Source organism: Palaemon carinicauda, chromosome 26 (assembly GCF_036898095.1).
Source record: "Palaemon carinicauda isolate YSFRI2023 chromosome 26, ASM3689809v2, whole genome shotgun sequence".
NCBI lineage: Eukaryota > Metazoa > Arthropoda > Malacostraca > Decapoda > Palaemonidae > Palaemon > Palaemon carinicauda.
The window spans coordinates 103,660,740-103,684,198 of NC_090750.1; the positions used below are offsets into that span (position 1 = coordinate 103,660,740).

Here is a 23,459-nt window from a genome sequence, read left to right on the forward strand (position 1 = left end):
TTTATGAATATCTATATCTGTGGATAATGGAATCAGGGGTTTTGGGTGGGGAAAACATACTGGGAAAATGGTATATAATGGTAAAACAAACCTTTTCTTCTCTATATACTATTTTCTTGAATGTATAATACATCCATGGAAAACTGCACAAATGATCTATATCCAACACTATATTTTATACTATACCATCATCGTCACCATCACCATCATCAACAGAACAAAGTTCTGAGACATGTCCTTTCACTTGCATCTGTTTATGGTCTTTTTGTGTCAGTCCACGCGTGCAAACTCTCTTAGTTTGTCAATCAATCTCTTCATTCCCCTGCTTCTTTCGCAATCTCTAGGGGCCCATTCTCTTATTCTTAATGTCTATCTAGTGTCTGTCATTCTCATTATATGTCCTGCCCATGTCCATTTCTTTTCCTTACAGGATGTTAGAATATCCTCTACTTTAGTTTGCTCTCGTATTCATGTTGCTCTTTTCTGTCTCTTAGTGTTATTCCTATCATTATTCTTTCCATAGCTCTTTTGAGTTGTTACTAGCTTATGTTCTACGGCTTTAGTAAGGCTCCAAGTTTCCGATGCATAAGTTAATACTGGTAGGACCATCTGATAAAATACTTTTCTTTTTAGAGAAAGGGGCATTTTACTTTGAATGATTACATTTTGTTTACCAAAATGCTCTCCCTCCCAAGCTTATCCTTCTGTTAATTTCAGTCAGAAACACTTTATTATATAGGGGAAATTACATAGATAGGTATTTAAAAAAATAAAATTTATGTTGTGTGAATAAATCTGATGTACCAAATTCAGTGTTTTGTATTCTTTAGTCTTTAAACTATATTTTAGTAGTTAACTGAAATTCTCTACAGTACTACCTATTTTTTCCAGATTTTTGCGCCTACCTAAGAAAGTCAGAGGAATCAGGATGTTTTCGACAGATAATTTGAACAAAGTTCAGTAAGTATATAGTTAATATATAGTGTGGATGAAATTGAATTAGCTGTTTAACCCTTTTACCCCCAGGCTCTTTGGAAATTTCCAACCCTTAACCCCCAGGGGGTTATTTTTTTCCCAGCACATTTTGCAGTATATATTTTTTAAATTGCTCTAACAGCCTTAATTTTTGTCATAGAGAGGTCAGGTTGGTCTCATTCTCTTGGAAAATGCCTGATTTTTTTCAAAAAATTATCAAAAGTATGAAAAAAAAAATTTATAGCATTTTTTTGCAAGGACGCATCGGTACGTCCATGGGGGTAAAGGGATGGGTTATGTGAAACGTACCAGTACGTCCTTTGGGGGTAAATGGGTTAAAATATATGATCTCAGTAAGATATTGTGTATGGATATTTGTACAAAGTGCAATGATATGCTTCTTTTCCTGATCTTATCAAACCAGAATTAATACTTTACTGTATTTTCATTCCCATATCCACTTGTACTTCTTATTCTTCTTGGTCTATACCGAGTATGTTTAAATATATTACTGAGAAATTTTCTTGTACTGGCTTCTTATTTCATCACAATATTTCCTATGCAAAAAGAAGGTTAATATTTTTGCGTAATATTGTTCCTTTCAATTACAAAATACAGCACTGTACCTAATTTTACTTGTTCCCACGCATTTAAAAACCATTTCCTTAAGCTGGGTTTACAGGGTCGAACTCGGTTGTCGAATCTACTTGTCAGACGGTTCAAAGAGGTGGAGTCGGTCACAAATGCATAAGGTTTGTGGACAATGAAGCCCCGCCCACAAAAGTCAGGCAAGAACAGACTTTCTTCGAACCATTTGATAAACTTGTTAGACAACCTTCAAGCAAGAGAACTCTATTCCAAGACAGTGGAAGTCCATAGTACAGAGGCTATGGCACTAGCCATGACTAGAGAACAATGGTTTGATTTTGGAATGTCTTTCTCCTAATCGAGCTGCTAATATAGCTAGAGTCTTCTACCCTTACCAAGAGGAAAGTAGCCAATGAACAATTGCAGTGCAGTAGTTAGCCCCTTGAACGAAGAAGAATTGTTTGGTAATCTCAGTGTTGTCAGGTATACAGACAGAGGAGTATGTAGAAAGAATAGGCCAAACTATTCAGTGTATGAGTAGGTAAAGGGAAAATGAACCGTAACCAGAGAGAGGGATCCAATGTAGTACTGTCTAGCCAGTCAAAGGACCCAATAACTCTCAACAGGTGGCTAGTGCCCTTGACAACCTACATGCTGTTATGTTTGGGTAAATCTTGAAGTACAAGGATATGCAGTTGTTTCTGAATAAAACTTCATTTGTGTGACAGGTTTATGTGCAAATCTGGAATTAATCTCTTCCTCTTTATGCCTTTTGCTGGGGGCATGATTGTTTGCAGTTATCCTCTCACCTGTGTTTAGCTGAATAACATTGGTGTTTCTTGGGCATCGCTGATGCTCTTTCAGCAGCAGCAAGTGTTGTTACTTATACATAGGGTGGCATGGTGATGAAACATTGAGTCTTCTTACCCTGTACTGAAGCTGTGTTTGTACATTGTAATGTACAGTTACCTTTGTAAAGTAATACAAACTACAATGCCATGATAGTAACCACATGAAAACAATGTAATACAGTACAGTACTGTGAGTTATTTAGGGTGTTAGTAAACCGTGTAGGCAGTGGTTATTTGTTTTGTTTGGTAATGAGTTGACTCGTCCAATATTATTATTATTATTATTATTATTATTATTATTATTATTATTATTATTACTTGCTAAGCTACAACCCTAATTAGAAAAGCAGGATGCTATAAGGCCAGGGGTCCCAACAGGTAAAATAGCCCAGTGAGGAAAGGAAACAAGGAAAAATAAAATATTTTAAGAACAGTAACAACATTAAAATAAATATTTTCTATATAAACTATAAAATCTTTAACAAACCAAGGAGAAGAGAAATTAGATAGAACAGTGTGCACAAGTGTACTCTCAAGCAAGAGAACTCTAACCCAAGACAGAGGTACAGAGGCTATGGCACTATCCAAGACTAGAGAGCAATGGTTTGATTTTGGAGTGTCCTTCTCCTAGAAGAGCTGCTTACCATAGCTAAAGAGTCTCTTCTACCCTTACCAAGAGGAAAGTAGCCACTGAAAAATTACAGTGCAGTAGTTAACCCCTTGGGTGAAGAAGAATTGTTTGGTAATATCAGTGTTGTCAGGTGTATGAGGACAGAGGAGAATCTGTAATGAATAGGCCAGACTATTCAGTGTATGTGTAGGCAAAGGGAAAGTGAACCCTAACCAGAGAGAAGGATCCAATGAAGTACTGTCTGGCCAGTCAAAGGACCCCCATAACTCTCTAGTGGTAGTATCTCAACGGGTGGCTGGTGCCCTGGCCAACCTACTACCTACTAATATTACCCATTTTTTTCCCCTTCACTGGGATCACTATCTAACCTCCTCAATAACAGAGGACTCACTATACACCTCGGTCCTTCTTCATCTTTGGTTCTGAGGGAAGAGTCGAGTCGTGGTGGGGTAGGAACCAGCGACCGGTCTCGTGATCTGTCACCACCGAGTTTGTGCTTTACGTGTTGAAACACGGGCCCCAGAGCAGATGATATTTTTTTGGTCCCTTATCCCTTTTACCCCCAAAGGACGCACTGGTACGTTTCACAAAACTCATCCCTTTACCCCCATGGACGTACCGGTACGTCCTTGCAAAAAAATGCTATTTACATTTTTTTTTTGCATATTTTTGATAACTTTTTGAGAAACTTCGGGCATTTTCCAAGAGAATGAGACCAACCTGACCTCTCTATGACAAAAATTAAGGCTGTTAGAGCAATTTGAAAAAAAATATACTGCAAAATGTGCTTGAAACAAAATAACCCCTGGGGGTTAAGGGTTGGAAAGTTCCAAATAGCCTGGGGGTAAAAGGGTTAAATTGTATTAGACTGGAGACCACACACCTCCTCCCTAAAAATAGATTTTTACCTTCATCAAAATCACTTGTATGTTGGGTAAGTATTGGAATAATAAATATGTTTTGAGCTTCATTGTCACATTTTTCTTCTAATTTCAAAAATTCTGGCTGAACAATTTAGCTCAAGGTGAGTTACAGTCGTTAGATTGTATTGACTTTGTATTTGAGGAACTTCCTTTCTACCTTTCACCTCTGAATATTTAACAACTTCATTTAGCATTTTAATTAAAAGTTTCTTAGGGAGAATTCAGAATCATGATTCCCTTTCACCCCCAAAGGACGTACCGGTACGTTCTCGCAAAACACTATTAATTACATATTTTTACATATTTTTGAAAATTTCATGAGAAACTTCAGGCATTTTCCAAAAGAATGAGACCAACCTGACCTCTCTAGGACAAAAATTAAGCTTTTTAGAGCAATTTAAAAAAATTATATAGCAAAATGTGCTCGAAATTTAACCTTATGGTGGGGGTAAAAGGGTTAAAAGTTTCTTAGGGAGAATTCAGAATCATGATTACATCAGAAATATAATTTTTTTACCATTTTTTAATTCCATTACAGCTCTGAGCAGTACAAGTTTATTCAGGATCGAATATCTGGAGTTGAGAAGAATTTTGGTAACATCTGTGTGACACTTGCATCATATGGAAGAAAGACAGCCAAGTAAGTTGCTATTCTAGTCCTTTGGTAGAAATTCAATTTTTTCCTACCCGTATAAAAACCTATCGTCTTTTAACCCTTTTACCCCCAAAGGACGTACTGGTACGTTTCACAAAACACATCCCTTTACCCCCATGGACGTACCGGTACGTCCCTGCAAAAGAATGCTATTTACAATTTTTTTTTTTTTTGATAATTTTTTGAGAAAATTCCGGCATTTTCCAAGAGAATGAGACCAGCCTGACCTCTCTATGACAAAAATTAAGGCTGTTAGAGCTATTTGAAAAATATATACTGCAAAATGTACTTGAATAAAAAATAACCCTTGGGGGTTAAAGGTTGGAAATTTCCAAATAGCCTGGGGGTAAAAGGGTTAAAATAGGGATGTCTCCAAGGGCACTGGAATGGCACTGGAGCCCTCCTGGAAGGTTTTCCTAGTACTGGAGCTGTGGCGGGATGTAAACAAACACAACCCCCCCACACCCTTAATCACTCTTCTTCCAAAATATCCCACAACACAAACTTTCCCCTTACTTACTTTAAACTAGACTCTTGGACAGAAGGAAAATGAAAACAAAACATAGCCTTAAAACTATATTAACGCAACCAAAAGCAAAAATTCTGCATTCAAAATAAGCTTAACATATAAACCACCAACAACCAAAATAATTACACGTAAAACAAATCATTACATTCATAAATATACCGAAAAAAAACCGTATCACCATTCAAAATAAAAAAAACCCTAACACTTAAAATTAACACACCCAAAACCAATATTTGTTTATGAGTGGAACTCTTTATCCACACACACGTGACACACCAAAACCAATATTTGTTTATGTGTGGACGTCGTTGTCCACACAAGGGCCAACAGTCCTTTTCGGCCAAAGCCACAACTCCCTGGCAGACGCAACACTGGCACAATCTGCTATAACTGCCTCACTTAATTTGGCAGTCTATATCGTCATCATCATCATCATCATCCTCATCAGTAACAGCAATCGAAATCGTAATTGTAATAAACAGGCCAGGTCGTCAACAGTTGATCAATCCACTAGAGCATTCTAAACACAAGTTCCTTAAGTAAGCCAGGTCATCAATAGTCAAAAATTTAAGTTTCTCCAAAGGAGGAATCGTGGCCTGCCAAAATAAAAAAGAAAAACACTTATGAACACTCCTAACTAACTTAACTATCGCACCATAATCAAAGATAAACAATAAACTTTCTATCACTCATGAACGCGCCTAACAAAAATAAATAAAACAGTACTTACTCAGAATATAAAAAAAGCTTCACAGCCGGCTTTCGAAGAGCAAAAAAAAAATACACAGCCGACTCCTACTATCGTTCGATATCCAATGCTTTCGCCCAAGACATTCATCACCACCCTATCCTAGCTAAAAAGGTAAACAAACAACCTCAATTATACCAACAATCTTTCCAACTTCAAACAATCATTCGCTAATTACCCGTTTTCTCAGCGCGCACCGCGGACACACAAAACACGCACACACAAACGCACATACACACATACTCTCTTGCGCACGCGCGATCTAACAAAACGAAGCAAATGAAATTCTCTCTCTCTCTCTCTGACGAAACTAAAGCAAATAAACACTCTCTTTCTTTCTTGCGGTTTGACAAACTTAAGTAAATAAACACTCGCTCACACACACACACACACACACTCTCTCTCTCTCTCTCTCTAATGACAAAGCTAAAGCAAATAAAATGTCTCTATTTAACAATACTAAAACAACTCTCTCTCTCTCTCTCTCTCTCTCTCTCTCTCTCTCTCTCTCTCTCTCTCTCTGTGACAAAACTAAAGCCAATACTGTAAACACTCTCTCTCTCTCTCTCTCTCTCTCTCTCTCTGACAAAACTTAAATAAACACACTCTCTCTCTCTCTCTCTCTCTCTCTCTCTCTCTCTCTCTCTCTCTCTCTCTCTCTCTCTCTCTCTCTCTCTCTCTCTCTCTCGATTTGGCAAACAAAAATAAATTAAAATAAAATTAATCCTCCACATTCCTCCCCCCTTACTTTGCCAAATCCTCACACAACACTTACCTATTTTCTCATTACCCAGTCGCAATCAGGAACAGGGCCTCGGCTTCGGGTAACTGGGCCTTCATATACCTGCACTCTCTCATTCACTTCTTCCATGTCGTTTTCATTCAACGTACTATTACTATTCCCGTCTATGCTCTGCTCGTCTAAGATATCATTCACTATTTCATCTACCTCAGTTTCATCTGGCCCGAAAATCCCACTAATTTCTGTCAACAATTCATCCATTACATCTAAACCATTTTCTACTTTAATAAAAGAATCATTCATACTGCTTATCATTCTCCTATCTTTCATTCTCGTGTCCGTCATACGTTCTCTTGCCTCATCTAACGAAAAACCACACACACTATAAGTATCATTCATACTCATCCAAGTTTCATCTGTATTAATACATTTATCTTCCATACTCACCTGTACATTTACACCCTTGTCCTGCTTATTCTGATTCCCCGCCTACAACTACAAAATTTTCCCGCCTTTTATCCCCAGTAAAATTCTCAGACTTCTTTTTCCTTCCATACTCTACTAACACCAATTGCTTATCTTCTAAACCTAATGCCTCACACATACTCGGTTCATACTTGTTCGTTTTAAGCCATTTAGAATGTTATAGTAATTGAAAGTTTTGGGCGAAAGAAATCAGGTTTCTATTAAAAGTGGACGCAGTGAGAGGCTTGAAGTAGTTTTGAGATTTTAGTCCTATCTTTGGTATGTTTTAAGAATAGAACTATTGCAGTAAATGAAGTTTCAGTCGGGCGAAGCATATAGATATTTCTTAGAAAAAAGTTTGAAAGCTTTGCCCGAAATGTTTCATCTTCTTATTTTAAAAGCATCAGCTTTTCCAATGCATTTCATGGAGGGTTGATGAAAAAATTAAAAAATTTTACTCATCCTAATATGTATTTTGTTATAAAATAATGTATCTTAATTTTTCACTTGATGTGAATTTAGAATTATGATTTATTGTCAGTAAATTTAAGATTAGATCAATTAGAATTTAACCCTTTTACCCCCAAAGGACGTACTGGTACGTTTCACAAAACTCATCCCTTTACCCCCATGGACATACCAGTACGTCCTTGCAAAAAATTGCTATTTAAATTTTTTTTTGCATATTTTTGATAATTTTTTGAGAAACTTCAGGCATTTTCCAAGAGAATGAGACCAACCTGATCTCTCTCTGATGAAAATTAAGGCTGTTAGAGCAATTTAAAAAAAATATACTGCAAAATGTGCTTGAAAAAAAATAACCCCTGGGGGTTTTAAGGGTTGGAAAGTTCCAAATAGCCTGGGGGGGGGGGGTAAAAGGGTTAAGAAATTCATATATCTTCTGTCACCTCTTTAGCTTAACCCTTTTACCCCCAGGCTCTTTGGAAATTTCCAACCCTGAACCCCCAAGGGGTTATTTTTTCCCCAACACATTTTGCAGTATATATTTTTTAGATTGCTCTAACAGCCTTAATTTTTGTCATAGAGAGGTCAGGTTGGTCTCATTCTCTTGGAAAATGCCTGAAGTTCCTCAAAAAATTATTAAAAATATGCAAAAAAAATTTTTATAGCATTTTTTTGCAAGGACGTACCGGTACGTCCATGGGGGTAAAGGGATGAGTTTTGTGAAACGTACCAGTATGTCCTTTTGGGGGTAAAAGGGTTAAGAAATTCATATATCCTCTGTCACCTCTTTAGCTTAATTATGGTACAGTACTGCAATCTTAATCCAATTAATATTGAATTTTTCTACGCAGGCGTTCCGCAACGCGAGAGATGTCTTTGATGCGGTAATACACAGTGGCCTTAACTCTGTACAAAATTTTTTTTTATTTTATTGCAGTAATTTGTTGTGTGCAAAAAAAGATATTTTTCTATTAGTATCTACCATCACCATGAATTTGTGGTTTCTGCACCCTCATTTTTATACAAATACAGAAGGTCTTCAACTTGAAAACTTAATTGGTTCCACCGAACTGTTTGCAAGTCTAATTTTATTAAATTTGGCCCAAGGTTAGGCCTAAGCTTGAATCCCATTCGTATGATTTCCAGCTGCGAAAGTCAACAAATAGTTGGGTTTCATATGAAATAGATATCAGGTTATTACAAATGTCAGTTTGCTTTACGTATTAAATTATATAATATTGTTTTATTACAATTTGTGGATTTCACGCGCCTTTGCTTTATACACGACACCCAAAAGGTGCTCGCGCGAGGGTTGTAACCTCAGCATTCCATGCTTTTATCTTTCTCTGGTATAATTGGAAGGTTTTATCAGAAAAGGTATATAAGAAGGAATTTTCACCGGCCGCCACAGGTCGACCCAGAAATATTGTTTTATTACAATTTTTTATTATCTTTGTTATTTTCAGTTCAATTTGTGTTTATATCTCTCAGTGTTTATAAATTGAGGACCTTCTGTAACTGCTCACTGATGATTTACGCTTCCAAGGCAATATTCCGTCTTTTTCCTAATCAGGCTTCATTTCTCATTTGCTGCAATCACTTATTTTTGCCGTTTTAAAACTGTTCATTGTTTTCTCCTATTTGTTTTTGTTAGTGTAGAACTTATTCATAGTGTGATTGATGCATAGTCTTTTCTGTGCTTTTTAATATGCAATCAGATACCATGGTATCCAGACTGCCATTTTACAGGTCCACTTAATACATACACATACATATACCAAAGGCACTTCCCCCAATTTTGGGGGGTAGCCGACATCAACAAAGAAACAAAACAAAAAGGGGACCTCTACTCTCTACGTTCCTTCAGCCTAACCAGGGACTCAACCGAGTTCAGCTGGTACTGCTAGGGTGCCACAGCCCAACCTCCCACTTAATACACAAAATAATTTCGAAAATAAAAAAAAAACTATTTTATGACTGCAATCGCATTGTTTTACATAACAGGAAAGGAAAATCATTATTATGACGTAACTAAAAGACCAACAAACAAACAAATGAAGTTTCTTAATGAGAAAAATATATAAAAAATTTGGCTAGCAAGAAATGTGGACCAATACCGAAGAAAAGAAAATAAAGAAGGAAAACTTACGAAAACATTCTACTGCTGTCTAATTGGCAGTGAATATCTTTAAACAGAAAGTTAAATTGATTGAAAGGATGCTGCACTTTCTTTAATAAAAAAAAACACCATTGGTTATCCTAATTTTGAAAAAAACTGGGGAGATTATAATTCACTAATAATTAATGAGAGAGTTGTGAGAGGTCTGTGAGTAATTGTTCCCCATTTCAGTTTGAGAGAATGGAAAATGGCTGTCTGCTAAAGAAGGTGATGAATGCAAGAGTTGATGGGAGAAGTACAAGAGGAAGGCCAAGGTTTGGGTGGATGGATGGAGTGAAGGAAGCTCTGGGTGATAGGAGGATAGATGTGAGAGAGGCAAGATAGCCTGCTAGAAATAGGAATGAATGGCGAACGATTGTGACGCAGTTCCAGTAGGCACTACTGCTTCCTCCGGTGCCTTAGATGACCGCGGAGGTAGCAGCAGTAGGGGATTCAGCATTATTAAGCTTCATCTGTGGTGGATAACGGGGTAGGGTGGGCTGTGGCACCCTAGCAGTACCAGCTGAACTCGGTTGAGTCCCTTGTCAGGCTGGGAGGAACGTAGAGAATAGAGGTCCCCTTTTTGTTTTGTTTCATTTGTTGATGTCGGCTACCCCCCAAAATTGGGGGAAGTGCCTTGGTATATGTATGTATGTATTTCAGTTTGCTATGTGGAACCAGATACACCAGCACCATCTACTAGGGAGAGCAGTTTTCCTTCTTTTTTTTTTTCCATTAAAAGGATCCTAGGATTCACGCAAATGCACGGATAGAGTATGTAAAAGTAATTGATTTATATAGAAAGCAATGAGTGTAGGTGCATAATTAGTCCTTTGAGAAAGAGGTCAGTAAAATCATGACAAAGGGGCATGCTATCCTTCTGTATTATTGGCATTTTTGTGATGATGAGCATCAAGATCCTAAACTGAAGATAAGACTTCCATAGATTTTAGTTATATTATTATTACTAGCCAAGCTACAACCCTAGTTGGAAAACCAAGATGCTATAAGCCCGAGGGCTCCAACAGGGAAAAATAGCCTAGTGAGGAAAGGAAATGAGAATAAATTAACAATAAATCATTCTGAAAACAGTAACAACGTCAAAACAGATATGTCCTATATAAACTATTAACAACGTCAAAAACAGATATGTCATATATAAACTATAAAAAGACTCATGTCAGCCTGGTCAACATAAAAACATTATGAATTATTAGAGGAGCAGTATGCTACTTATTCCTTGCCTGGTAGAAGTCTCAACTTTATCTTTTCCGTCTCGTACATGTACTATTACCGATAAAGATCATCACTTAGTGCCTTTCGCTACCAGATAGATAGGTATTCATGTTTCCACTCTAATTTCACCACCTACTTAGATACCAGTTCCTTAAGTCATAGGGATTTACCAGTATTAGTTAATCTATGTGGGGAGGCATACTATGGAAGTTGAAGTTCAAGGTAGAAAAAGAAGGGTGAGACCAAAAAGGAGATGGAGGGACTGTGTACGGGAGGACTTAGGGGAGAAAGGAATTGATGAAGCAGAGGCGCAAGACAGAAATATATGGAAAAGGCTCATTCGAACTGGCGACCACATATAGAAATGGGAATACATACATACATATACCAAGGCACTTCCCCCAATTTTGGGGGGTAGCCGACATCAAACAATGAAACAAAAAAGGGGACGTCTCCTCTCTATGTTCCTCCCAGCCGGACAAGGGACTCAACCAAGTTCAGCTGCTACCTCCGTGGTCATCCAAGGCACCAGATGAAGCAGCAGGGCCTACCGGAACTGCGTCACAATCGCTCGCCATTCATTCCTATTTCTAGCACGCTCTCTTGCCTCGCTCACATCTATCCTCCTATCACCCAGAGCTTTCTTCACTCCATCCATCCACCCAAACCTTGGCCTTCCTCTTGTACTTCTCCCATCAACTCTTGCATTCATCACCTTCTTTAGCCAACAGCCATTTTCCATTCTCTGGGAATAAGCTGAAGAAAAACTTATTCTATAATCTCTGCTTGAGGTATTTTCACTCACAGGTTGTTATTAACCGACTTAAAGTTCTTCACAAGTATATTTTTCTTTTGTAATCAAGTACATACAGTATTTGGCAGTTGTTTACATTTTTCAATATTAAACTTACCCGATAATCATGTAGCTGTCAACTCCGTTGCCCGACAGAATTCTATGGAGGGATACGCCAGCTATCACAATACTAGAAGGGGGTGTACTTACCAGCGCCACCTGTGGCCAGGTACTCAATCATTTGTTGTTGACACCTCCTCAATTATTCCTCTGTCGTGCTTCCGGCTAGACGTTCTGGGATACGCTCATGGTCTTCGAGTTTATTCATGGATATTTGGTGAAGTATTCTCTTAGATTAACGGCTGTCGCATACTGGAATCCTTTTTATATTAGCTAGTTAGCTTTTATATAAACTTTGATTAACGGTTAATGAATTTTTGCTTGTTTTTGGATCACCCTTTGACTTACTCTTTGAAACAAGATGTCTGACGTTTCGCAAGCTCCCTCCCATAGACGATGTAGGTCTTGCAATAGGCGTATTCCGAAGGTCTCGGTAGATCCTCACACCGCTTGTTCTGACTGTAGGGACAGGCCCTGTCTATTAGAAAATCGGTGTGAGGAGTGCGCCGGACTTTCGGAATTGGATTTTGTACGTCTTTTAAAATATTCATCCAAGTTAGAGAGAACTAGAGCTAGGAGAAGTTCTTCTCACTCTTCTATGTTTTCCTCACCTCATGATCCCCTACCTTTTCCTACCCCTGTAGTGGCTACCCCCGAACCTACTGTGTGCCCTCCGCCTGATATGTCAACTGTTTTGCGTGCTATTCAGGCTTTAGGAGATAAAGTAGAATCAGTGGTAAGTGACCATAAGTCTCTGATGGCCGAGGTTAAAGAACTGAAGGTCAAGAGTGCAGTGGGTGGAAATAGTGCCAGTGCTGTGACGAGTGCTAGTGTCTGTGCAGTGCCAAGTGCTAGTGGTGCCAGTGTGGTGCGTGAGGATTTTTCTGTGCGAGCCAGTCGTCCTCCCAGTCCGGGACCTCTTGCAAGCTCCCATGCCCAGGGGAGAAGCAATGTCGAAGGGCTTAAGGGTTCGACAGGCCTTGTTAGGCGCACAGAATTATCCTCGGTGGTTGCGGGCGTGTCTTCCTTAGACCGTCACTCCCACCTGCAGACGATTGAGCCCGTCTTCTCGTCCGCTGATCTTCATGCAGGGAAGAAACGTTGGTCTCAGGTCTCGAGACCGCTTAAACGTAGAGTTCAGTCAGCGAGTGCTCAGCCAGGTTGCAGTCATTGGCTCAGCTCCGACTCGCCTCTGTCATCGGTCGACTGTACTCCGCCCAAGAGGAGTAAGGTTCTGCCTATACAGACCCCGACTGTGACTTTACCTCAGTCTGTTATCGTTTCTGCCGACCCCAAGTGGACCCTGCTTCAGTCCATGCAAGTTCAGCTTTCGGACTTGATGCGTGAGTGTCGGGCTGAGAGTGTTGCACCTCCTGCACTCCCTCCAACTGTTCTCGCTGCACCTGTGCTCGCCCAGCCTGCACCTGCTCCGCCTGTGCTCGCCCAGCCTGCACCTGCTCCGCCTGGTCGCAGCACCATCTGCCAGGCGTACGATGTTGAACCACTTTCGGAGTTTGCTGTTCACAGTGTTGTTCAGCCTCAGCCTTCTTTAAGGCAACCCTTGCTTTGGGATCAGGAGAGTTACACTCTTCCTCCTCCTCCCCTTGCTGCTCCACCAGTGGTGCAACTCTCGGTTGGGGTACAACAACCTCTCCCCTCCGTGAGTCTGTCTGCTCAACCAGCGCTGCACCGAGTTCAACCCTCATCTAGGCAAGCTCATCTACACCATGCACTTGCGCCTCAGGAGCCTCAGCTTGCTAGAACTTTACCTTGTTCTGAGCAGCCTCAACCTTCTCATGCTCCACTCATCTCTCAGGAACAGGAACGGACTACTCCGCCTCCGTCCTCCGCTCAGCTGGTGCAATCCTTGGGTGCAACTCTTGCTAGGAGTCAACCCCCTTCACCCTTGCACCTGCCTTCTGCTCCGACTGTTGTTCAGCCTATGCAGTCTGAACCTCAGGTTTTCCCTCAAGTTGAGGAAACCTCTGTTGTTGTTCCTACCCGTTCTGACTCTGCGGTTCAGCATTCTGGTCCTTTTGCTTCGCTACCTTCTGCTGATGAAGTGTCGGATGATGAGGAGGCACATCTTGATCCCTCATCAGACGTGGAGGAGTCTAAGCTTTCTCCATTGTCTGTTGATTTTAGAAAGGTCTTGGCTCTACTCAGGGAGCTTTACCCTGACCACTTCGTCTCTGCTGTTCCCCGCTCTCCTCCATCTGAGTTTTCGCTAGGCGTGCAACAAGCTAAGTCGAGCTATACTAAGCTTGTCCTAGCTAGATCCTCCAAGAGGGCCTTAAGGACCTTAGGGAAGTGGCTTCAGTCTAAACAACACCTGGGCAAGACTTCCTTCATGTTCCCTCCAACGAAGCTCGCATCGAAAGGTTGCGTTTGGTATGCCACAGGGGAAGCACCAGGCTTGGGAGTTCCTGCCTCTGCCCAGGCTGACTTCTCAAGTCTGGTGGACTCGCCTAGGAGGACTGCGATGAGACGCTCGAAGGTTTGTTGGACCTTCTCAGACCTGGATCATCTTCTGAAAGGGTTGTTCAGAGCTTTCGAAATGTTCAACTTTCTCGACTGGTGCCTGGGAGCCCTCAGCAAGAAAACATCTCCTGCGGACAAAGACTCTGCCATGTTAATTATGTCCTGCATGGATAAGGCTATCAGGGATGGATCGGGTGAGCTAGCGTCGTTATTTGTATCAGGGGTGTTGAAGAAAAGGGAACAACTGTGTTCCTTCCTCTCAGCCAGCATTACACCGTGCCAGCGGTCACAGCTCCTTTTTGCTCCACTCTCAAAGTTCCTCTTTCCCGAGGAGCTAGTTAAGGACTTGTCGGCTGCCCTGATACAGAAGGACACGCACGATCTTGTAGCCTCATCGGCTCGTAAGTCTAAGGTTACCACCTCTGTCCCCAAGACTTATCGCTCTCCAGTGGCTGATACCCCGGCCACTAGGTTCATACCGCCCTTTCGTGGTAGAGCCCCCAGCCGAGGAAGCTCCCGTCCAGACTCTCACAGGGGCAAGTCTAAGAAAGGACCCAGGACATCTAAGGGAAAGCACTGACTCTCAGATTCTCCAGACAACAGTAGGAGCCAGGCTCAAGATCTTCTGGCAAGCCTGGGAGAAGAGAGGTGCAGACGCACAGTCTGTCAGTTGGCTGAGGTACGGTTACAGGATTCCATTCTGCCTCAAACCGCCTCTGACCACATCGCCCATCAACCTCTCTCCCAACTACAAAGAAGAGGACAAGAGGCTAGCATTGCAACAGGAGGTGTCGCTACTTGTGCAGAAGAAGGCAGTGGTTATAGTCCGGGACCATCAATCCCCGGGCTTCTACAACCGTCTCTTTCTTGTGGCCAAAAAGACAGGAGGTTGGAGACCGGTACTGGACGTCAGCTCTCTCAACGAGTATGTCACCAAGCAGACGTTCACAATGGAGACGACCAAGTCGGTCTTAGCAGCGGTCAGACAGGAGGACTGGATGGTCTCGTTGGACTTGAAAGATGCATACTTTCACGTTCCCATTCATCCAGACTCCCAACCTTTCCTGAGATTCGTTTTCGGAAAGGTTGTCTATCAGTTCCAAGCCCTGTGTTTTGGCCTAAGCACAGCTCCTATGGTCTTTACTCATCTGATGAGGAATGTAGCGAAATTCCTGCACTTATCGAACATCAGAGCCTCCCTCTACCTAGACGACTGGCTGTTGAGAGCCTCCACGAGTCGTCGTTGTCTGGAGAACCTCTCTTGGACTTTAGATCTAATCAGAGACCTAGGTCTATTAGTCAATATAGAGAAATCTCAACTCATTCCCTCCCAATCCATTGTGTACCTGGGAATGGAGATTCAGAGTCGGGATTTTCGGGCTTTTCCATCGGCCCCCAGGATAAACCAAGCCCTACAGTGCATCATGAGCATGCTGAAGAGGAGCAATTGCTCAGTGAGACAGTGGATGAGTCTCACAGGGACCCTCTCATCTCTGGCCCTGTTTGTCGAGCTAGGGAGACTCCACCTCCGCCCTCTTCAATTCCATCTTGCAGCTCATTGGGACAAGGGCTCGACTCTAGAAGCAGTCTCTATCCCTATCAACCAAGAGATGAAGACCACTCTCCGGTGGTGGAAGCACAATCTTCTTCTCAAGGAGGGTCTATCTTTGGCCATCCAGACCCCCCATCTTCATCTCTTCTCGGATGCATCGGACTCGGGCTGGGGTGCGACCTTGGACGGACGGGAATGCTCAGGAGTATGGAACAAGGAACAAGGATTACTCCACATCAACTGCAAGGAACTGTTAGCAGTCCATCTTGCCCTGTTGAACTTCAAGTCCCTCCTGCTAGGCAAAGTGGTGGAGGTGAATTCAGACAACACCACAGCCTTGGCTTACATCTCCAAGCAAGGAGGGACCCATTCGAGGAGCCTTTACGAGATCGCAAGGGACCTCCTCATTTGGTCAAGAGGTCTAAACCTCACACTGGTCACGAGGTTCATCCAGGGCGATATGAATGTTTCAGTGGATCGCCTCAGCAGAAGGAATCAGGTCATTCCCACGGAATGGACCCTCCACAAGAGTGTGTGCAACAGACTTTGGACGTTGTGGGGTCAACCTACCATAGACCTGTTTGCCACCTCCATCACCAAGAGACTTCCGCTTTATTGTTCCCCTGTTCCAGACCCTGCAGCGGTTCATGTAGATGCTTTTCTTCTGAACTGGTCCCATCTCGACCTGTACGCATTCCCTCCGTTCAAGATTATAAACAAAGTTCTGCAGAAATTCGTCTCGCACGAAGGGACACGGCTGACGCTGGTTGCTCCCCTTTGGCCTGCAAGAGAATGGTACACAGAGGTACGTCAATGGCTAGTCGACTTCCCCAGGACTCTACCTCTAAGAGTGGACCTTCTACGTCAACCACACGTAGACAGGTTGCACCCAAACCTCCACGCTCTTCGACTGACTGCCTTCAGACTGTCGAAAGATTCGCTAGAGCTAGAGGCTTTTCGAAGGAGGCAGCCAGTGCGATTGCCAGAGCTAGAAGAATTTCCACTCGTAGAGTCTACCAGTCTAAGTGGGAGGTCTTCCGAAGCTGGTGTAGAGCCAATTCAATATCCTCTACCAATACCTCTGTGATCCAAATAGCTGACTTCCTTCTTCATCTTAGGAATGAGAGATCCCTTTCAACATCTACGATTAAAGGGTATAGGAGCATGTTGGCCTCAGTCCTCCGCCACAGGGGTTTGGACCTGTCTTCCAACAAGGACCTTCAAGACATTCTCAAGTCTTTTGAGACGTCTAAAGAACGTCGTCTTTCCACTCCAGGCTGGAATCTGGACGTAGTCTTAAGGTTCCTTATGACATCTAGGTTCGAACCTCTCCAGTCAGCTTCCTTCAAGGATCTTACCCTCAAGACTGCTTTTCTCGTTTGCCTTGCAACAGCTAAGAGAGTCAGTGAGGTTCATGCCTTCAGCAAGAACATTGGTTTCACAACCGAATCAGCTACATGTTCTTTTCAGCTTGGATTCCTAGCAAAGAACGAGCTTCCTTCACGTCCTTGGCCTAGATCGTTCGAAATACCTAGCCTCTCCAACATGGTAGGTAACGAACTAGAGAGAGTTCTTTGCCCTGTCAGAGCGCTCAAATATTATCTGAAGAGGTCTAAACCTATTCGAGGACACTCAGAAGCCTTATGGTGTGCCATCAAGAAACCCTCGAGACCCATGTCCAAGAATGGGCTTTCGTACTATATAAGGCTTCTGATCAGAGAAGCACATTCTCACTTAAAGGAGGAAGACCTTGCATTGCTGAAGGTAAGGACCCACGAAGTAAGAGCTGTAGCTACTTCGTTGGCCTTTAATAAAAACCGTTCTCTGCAGAGCATTATGGATGCAACCTTTTGGAGGAGCAAGTCAGTGTTTGCATCATTTTATCTGAAAGATGTCCAGTCTCTTTACGAGAACTGCTACACCCTGGGACCATTCGTAGCAGCGAGTGCAGTAGTAGGTGAGGGCTCAGCCACTACATTCCCATAATCCCATAACCTTTTTAACCTTTCTCTTGAATACTTTTATTGTTGTTTTTATGGTTGTTACGGTAGGCTAAGAAGCCTTCCGCATCCTTGGATTTGGCGGGTGGTCTATTCATTCTTGAGAAGCGCCTGGGTTAAAGGTTTGGTAGAGGTCCTTTAGTAGGGTTGCAACCCCTTGTACTTTGGCACCTTTGGGTTGATTCAGCCTCCAAGAGGAACGCTGCGCTCAGTAAGGAAGACGAACTTTAAATAAAAGGCAGAGTAACGGTTCTATTCGACTTCCTTACCAGGTACTTATTATTTCATTGTTATTTGAGATAACTGTTATATGAAATTTGGGATACTTAGCTATCCTTTAATCATGTACACTGGTTTTCACCCACCTCCCTGGGTGTGAATCAGCTACATGATTATCGGGTAAGTTTAATATTGAAAAATTTTATTTTTATTTATAAAATAAATTTTTGAATATACTTACCCGATAATCATGATTTAATCGACCCTCCCTTTCCTCCCCAGAGAGAACCAGTGGACCGAGGAATAATTGAGGAGGTGTCAACAACAAATGATTGAGTACCTGGCCACAGGTGGCGCTGGTAAGTACACCCCCTTCTAGTATTGTGATAGCTGGCGTATCCCTCCATAGAATTCTGTCGGGCAACGGAGTTGACAGCTACATGATTATCGGGTAAGTATATTCAAAAATTTATTTTATAAATAAAAATAACATTTTCATACAATCACTTTATAATGGTTACAGGTGTTTGTGGAAAACTGATAATTTGGCATTAGATCCATCCACTCTCCCTGAAGTTATATGAACTGTCCCCTTGAGAATAACAAAAACTAAATAGGGGAGGTATTCAGATTGAATGTTCTCCAATTGAAAGTGTATGTATTTTTTTAGTCATTGAATCGTCTTCCTTATATTCCTTATTATTGATAGTTGCAATTCAAGGATCTGTACTGTTTATTTTTGTTATTCCTTTAATTTTTATCGTAGTTAACATTTTTCATGCTTGGTTAAACAAGAATTTTTTTTTTTTTTTTCTAATTCTTGTGTGTAGTTGCATGTTACTATTTTTTTAAATCTTACTTTTTTCACTGGTGCACTATTTTTATTTTTAGTTTTAGTTTTTTTAGCTGATTTTGTGTTTAATGCTATTTAAAGTACCAAAAGAATTTATTGATTTTGAAATATAAACATTATTAGTAACAGAAAAATAAAAAACCTTCATAGGTAGATCTTTCATATTACAGTACATGTGTTGTAGTCATGTTGTAGTAATTTGATTAATAACAGTCATAAACTTACCTTGTATGAAATACAGTATGCTAAGAGTACTATTACAGTACAGTATTACATTTTAACTATTTATTTCCAAACTCAAATCAAAGTACAGTAATTGCAGAAGGTTCACAGAAGTCCTGAACATTGTTGAGGACTGAAGAAATTGTGGGAAATAAAGATAGCTTATCTAGAGGACTTAAAACTATCTTTTCAGGAATTTCGCAATGCCTTGAAGGGGGATCCTAGCGGTCGGGCCGAGGTTTTGGGAGTAGGGAAAGGGTCGTCGCTGTCTCCAGTAATTAAGAGTTCAAGAGAGAAGAAAGAAACCAGGAAAAAGGTAAGAATTTGTATTGATGCCGAGAATTTTGTTATTTTCCAATTTACAATAATCACCTCCGCTAACGAAGTTGGAAGGAGGTTAGGTTTTACCCCCTGTTTGTGTTTGTATGTGTGTGAACAGCTTCCTGGCCACAATTTTAATCGTAGAGTAATGAAACTGTCAGGGATTAACTGTTATGTAAAAAGCTGGAAATGATTACATTTTGGAAGGTCAAGGTCACGGTCAAGCAAATAATTACCTCCGCCAACGAAGTTGGAAGGAGGTTAGGTTTTATCCCCTGTTTGTGTTTGTTTGTGTGTGAACAGCTTCCTTGCCACAATTTTAATCGTAGAGTAATGAAACTTTCAGGGATTAACTGTTATGTAAAAAGCTGGAAATGATTAAATTTTGGAAGGTCAAGGTCACGGTCAAGCAAAAAATCAAGAAATATGTTGTCGCGGCGGATGTGTCCACTCTACTGACAGCCCCTCTAGTTTGAAGTCTTAAAGACAGAAGGAGTAGGATTGCTATGAGCAACTTTACATATCCCATACGATCCACTGGTAGATAGTAATTATCCTTCTCTTTGTTTAGCATTGAATACTTCATAGAATTCTAGAAGTTTTATTCCAGCTATGACCAGATTGTGGAATGAGGCATTAAATCGGTAAAACTTCAGAAGTTCAAAGTTTTTGTAAATTATTTTCTGTTGAATAGGTTGACATAAGTATATGACTGATCTATTTTAAAGTTGTTACTGATCTTTAGATATTTTATATATTTATTGAACCCAATAGTTTTTAGTAGTGTCTGCAACCTCACCATGCTAGTGAGCTAGGGATGGAGGGTTTGGATGAGACTATAGGTCTACCTGACTGAGTCATCAGCAGTCATTGCCTGGCCCTTCCTGATCCTAGCTTGGTGGATAGTGAGCTTGGGCGCTGATCATACGTATATGTGGTCGGTCCCTTTACTCTTTACACTTATATGATATGTCTGTGAAGACAATTGGGCTAGATGATTGATTCGTCTGATAAAATAACTACAGAAAGTCCTCAATTTAGAAACATTCGGTGATACAAACAAATCCAACTAAAAATAAGAAAGATAAGATAAAGAAATATTGTAATAAAACAATATTATATTATTTAATACATTAACCCTTTTACCCGCAGGCTATTTAGAACTTTCCAACCCTTAACCCCCAGGGGCTATTTTTTTTTTCATGCACATTTTGCAGTATATTTTTTTTTAAATTGCTCTAACAGCCTTAATTTTCGTCATAGAGAGGTCAGGTTGGTCTCATTCTCTTAGAAAATGCCTGAAGTTTCTCAAAAATTTATCAAAAATATGCAAAAAAAAACTGTAAATAGCAGTTTTTTGCAAGGACGTACCGGTACATCCGTTGGGGGTAAAAGGGTTAAGCAAAACAACATTTGTAATAACCTGATATCTATTTCATATGAAACCCAACTATTTGTTGACTTTTGTAGCCAGAAATCATAGGCATTGAATTCACGTTAGGTCTACCCTAGGCCAAAATTTAACAAAATTGGACTTACAGACAATTCAGCTTCTTGAAACCAATTAAGTTTGTAAGTTTAAGACCTTCTGTACTGTACCCGGTCCTTAGATCACTAGCTATAGTCAATTTTTTTCAGCGAGGCAGATTAGCACCAACTCACACCGGTGCCCTTTTAGCTCGGAAAAGTTCCCTGATCGCTGATTGGTTGGACAAGATAATTCTAACCAATCAGCCATCAGGCAATCATTCCGAGCTAAAAGAGGACCGATGCGAGTCAGTACAAACCTGCCTCGCTAAAAAAAAGTTGACTATAGGTTTATTGTTTGGATTTAACAAACAATTCAGCTTCTTGAAACCAATTAAGTGTGTAAGTTGAAGACCTACTATACCGTACACCGTCCGTAGATCACTAGCTAGGTGTATTGTCTGGATTTATTTCCTCTTTCACAAACATATTTCTCACTGTTGTCGTGTTTTTTAAGAATAAAGTACAGTACTTGATATATAATTGACCATCCACTTTCTATTAAGATGTTCACTCATACTCATTTTTCTTTTGGAGCTTTTTCTTAACATGCTGTAATTTGTTTTCAGCGGGACCACACCAAATCTACAGAGAAATTGCAGATTGAAGACTATGAGGAAATCAACGAAGAAGAGCTGTCAAGTGATGATGACTGAAATTTTCAGAATTTTACATTCTATTGTATATTAATAGTCTAGCAGCTAGAGTGGATATGAATGTGTTGAGGTGGTTTGGCCATGTTGAGAGAATGGAAAATGGCTGTCTGCTAAAAAAGGTGATGAATGCGAGAGTTGATGGGAGAAGTAGAAGAGGAAGGCCAAGGTTTGGGTGGATGGATGGAGTGAAGAAAGCTCTGGGTGATAGGAGGATAGATGTGAGAGAGGCAAGAGAGCGTGCAAGAAATAGGAATGAATGGCGAGCGATTGTGATGCAGTTCCGGTAGGCCCTGCTGCTTCCTCCGGTGCCTTAGATGACCGCGGAGGTAGCAGCAGTAGGGGATTCAGCATTATGAAGCTTCATCTCTGGTGGATAATGTGGGAAGGTGGGCTGTGGCACCCTAGCAGTACCAGCCGAACTCGGTTGAGTCCCTTGTCAGGCTGGGAGGAACGTAGAGAGTAGAGGGCCCCTTTTTGTTTTTGTTTCATTTGTTGATGTCGGCTACCCCTCCAAAATTAGGGGAAGTACCTTGGTATATGTTTGTATGATGTATTAATAGTCTAAATATTAATTTATTTTTCGTATATCAAGGCCAATATGTCACTTTTATAAACAGTTACCTGTTGATCTAAAGAGATGAAACTATCTTTGTTGTACATAAGAAATCTTCAGAGATTGATAATATGCTAGTCATTAAGAGTAAGATTGTTAGATATTTATTATACAATGCAATGTTATTTCTTTATTAAATTAAAGCTAACTAGTCAGCGGTGTCAATATACTGTCTTATAATCACAGAATTGCTCACTATCCATGGCGGTATTTTTATAGATTACATAGTTTTGTACAATTTTAAAATATGGTCAAAACTCTGTAGATAAAAGTAATAAGTACATATGCAGCAAATATATATTTGTTCGCATTATATAATTCAAGTCTAATTTTGATAACATCTGCATAAAAAACAATTAAAAGTCTTTTGACCTACGGAATAGATTAACAATAATTCATACAAAACAACCCTCACTATTATTTAAGGAGGAGACAGCTTCTTTCCTCTGTCGTTTAATTCAAAAGGAAAATGAAGCTCAGGATATGTTAGAGACTGTCCTTGCTTCCCCGTCTAATTTTGACGGCTATTTTGGTTGTTGAATGTTGCTGGTAAAGCTATTTTGGAATTGCGTGAGATTCTTCTTGTTAGCTTGATAAAGCAATACACACACAGTTAAAGATACCTAAATTAGCTAACTATGCAGTAAAAAGGGATTTGTTCCGTAACTGAAATACAAACCACGCTATTTAATATGGGTAATTACTTTCGGCGTAGCCGAAATGACGAGCCATTAGAATTTTAACAAGGGTTTACTACCCCACCGCTAGTTAGCGGGTGGGTAGGAAGGGTAGCTTGCTACCCCCCCCCCTCACACACACCTGTGCTGAGTTCACTTTCCTCTTGGCTCGGGTGCTAGACGGACGTGTCCGCTGTCACCCTCGCCTTCTCTGACAGCCATTTAATTGATCTTATGTTTGCTTTTTCTTCTACAGAGTGTTTGTGAAGTTGGCCTCTGCGATGCGGAAGTGTCCCGGTTTACCTGACCGCCCTTGTGGAACTTATATGCCGGCGGTCGAAACGGACCCACACACCTTGTGTCCTTTCTGTAGGGGCCAACGGTGTGATAAGCGTAGTGTATGTGGTGAGTGTGGGGAGTGGTCTACCTCCCAGTGGGAGAGGTTTTCCCGGCGCCGCA

At 40.9% G+C, this 23,459-nt stretch overlaps 1 long non-coding RNA gene across 1 annotated transcript; it reads left to right on the top strand.

Annotated features, from left to right (window-relative positions):
• Positions 1–8,107: 8,107 nt before the first annotated feature.
• On the top strand, positions 8,108–22,058 carry LOC137620354 (uncharacterized). The gene is made up of 3 exons (XR_011040053.1): positions 8,108–8,456; positions 19,400–19,522; positions 21,624–22,058. It is a non-coding gene; the product is annotated as an uncharacterized lncRNA (long non-coding RNA).
• The last annotated feature ends 1,401 nt before the right edge of the window (positions 22,059–23,459 follow it).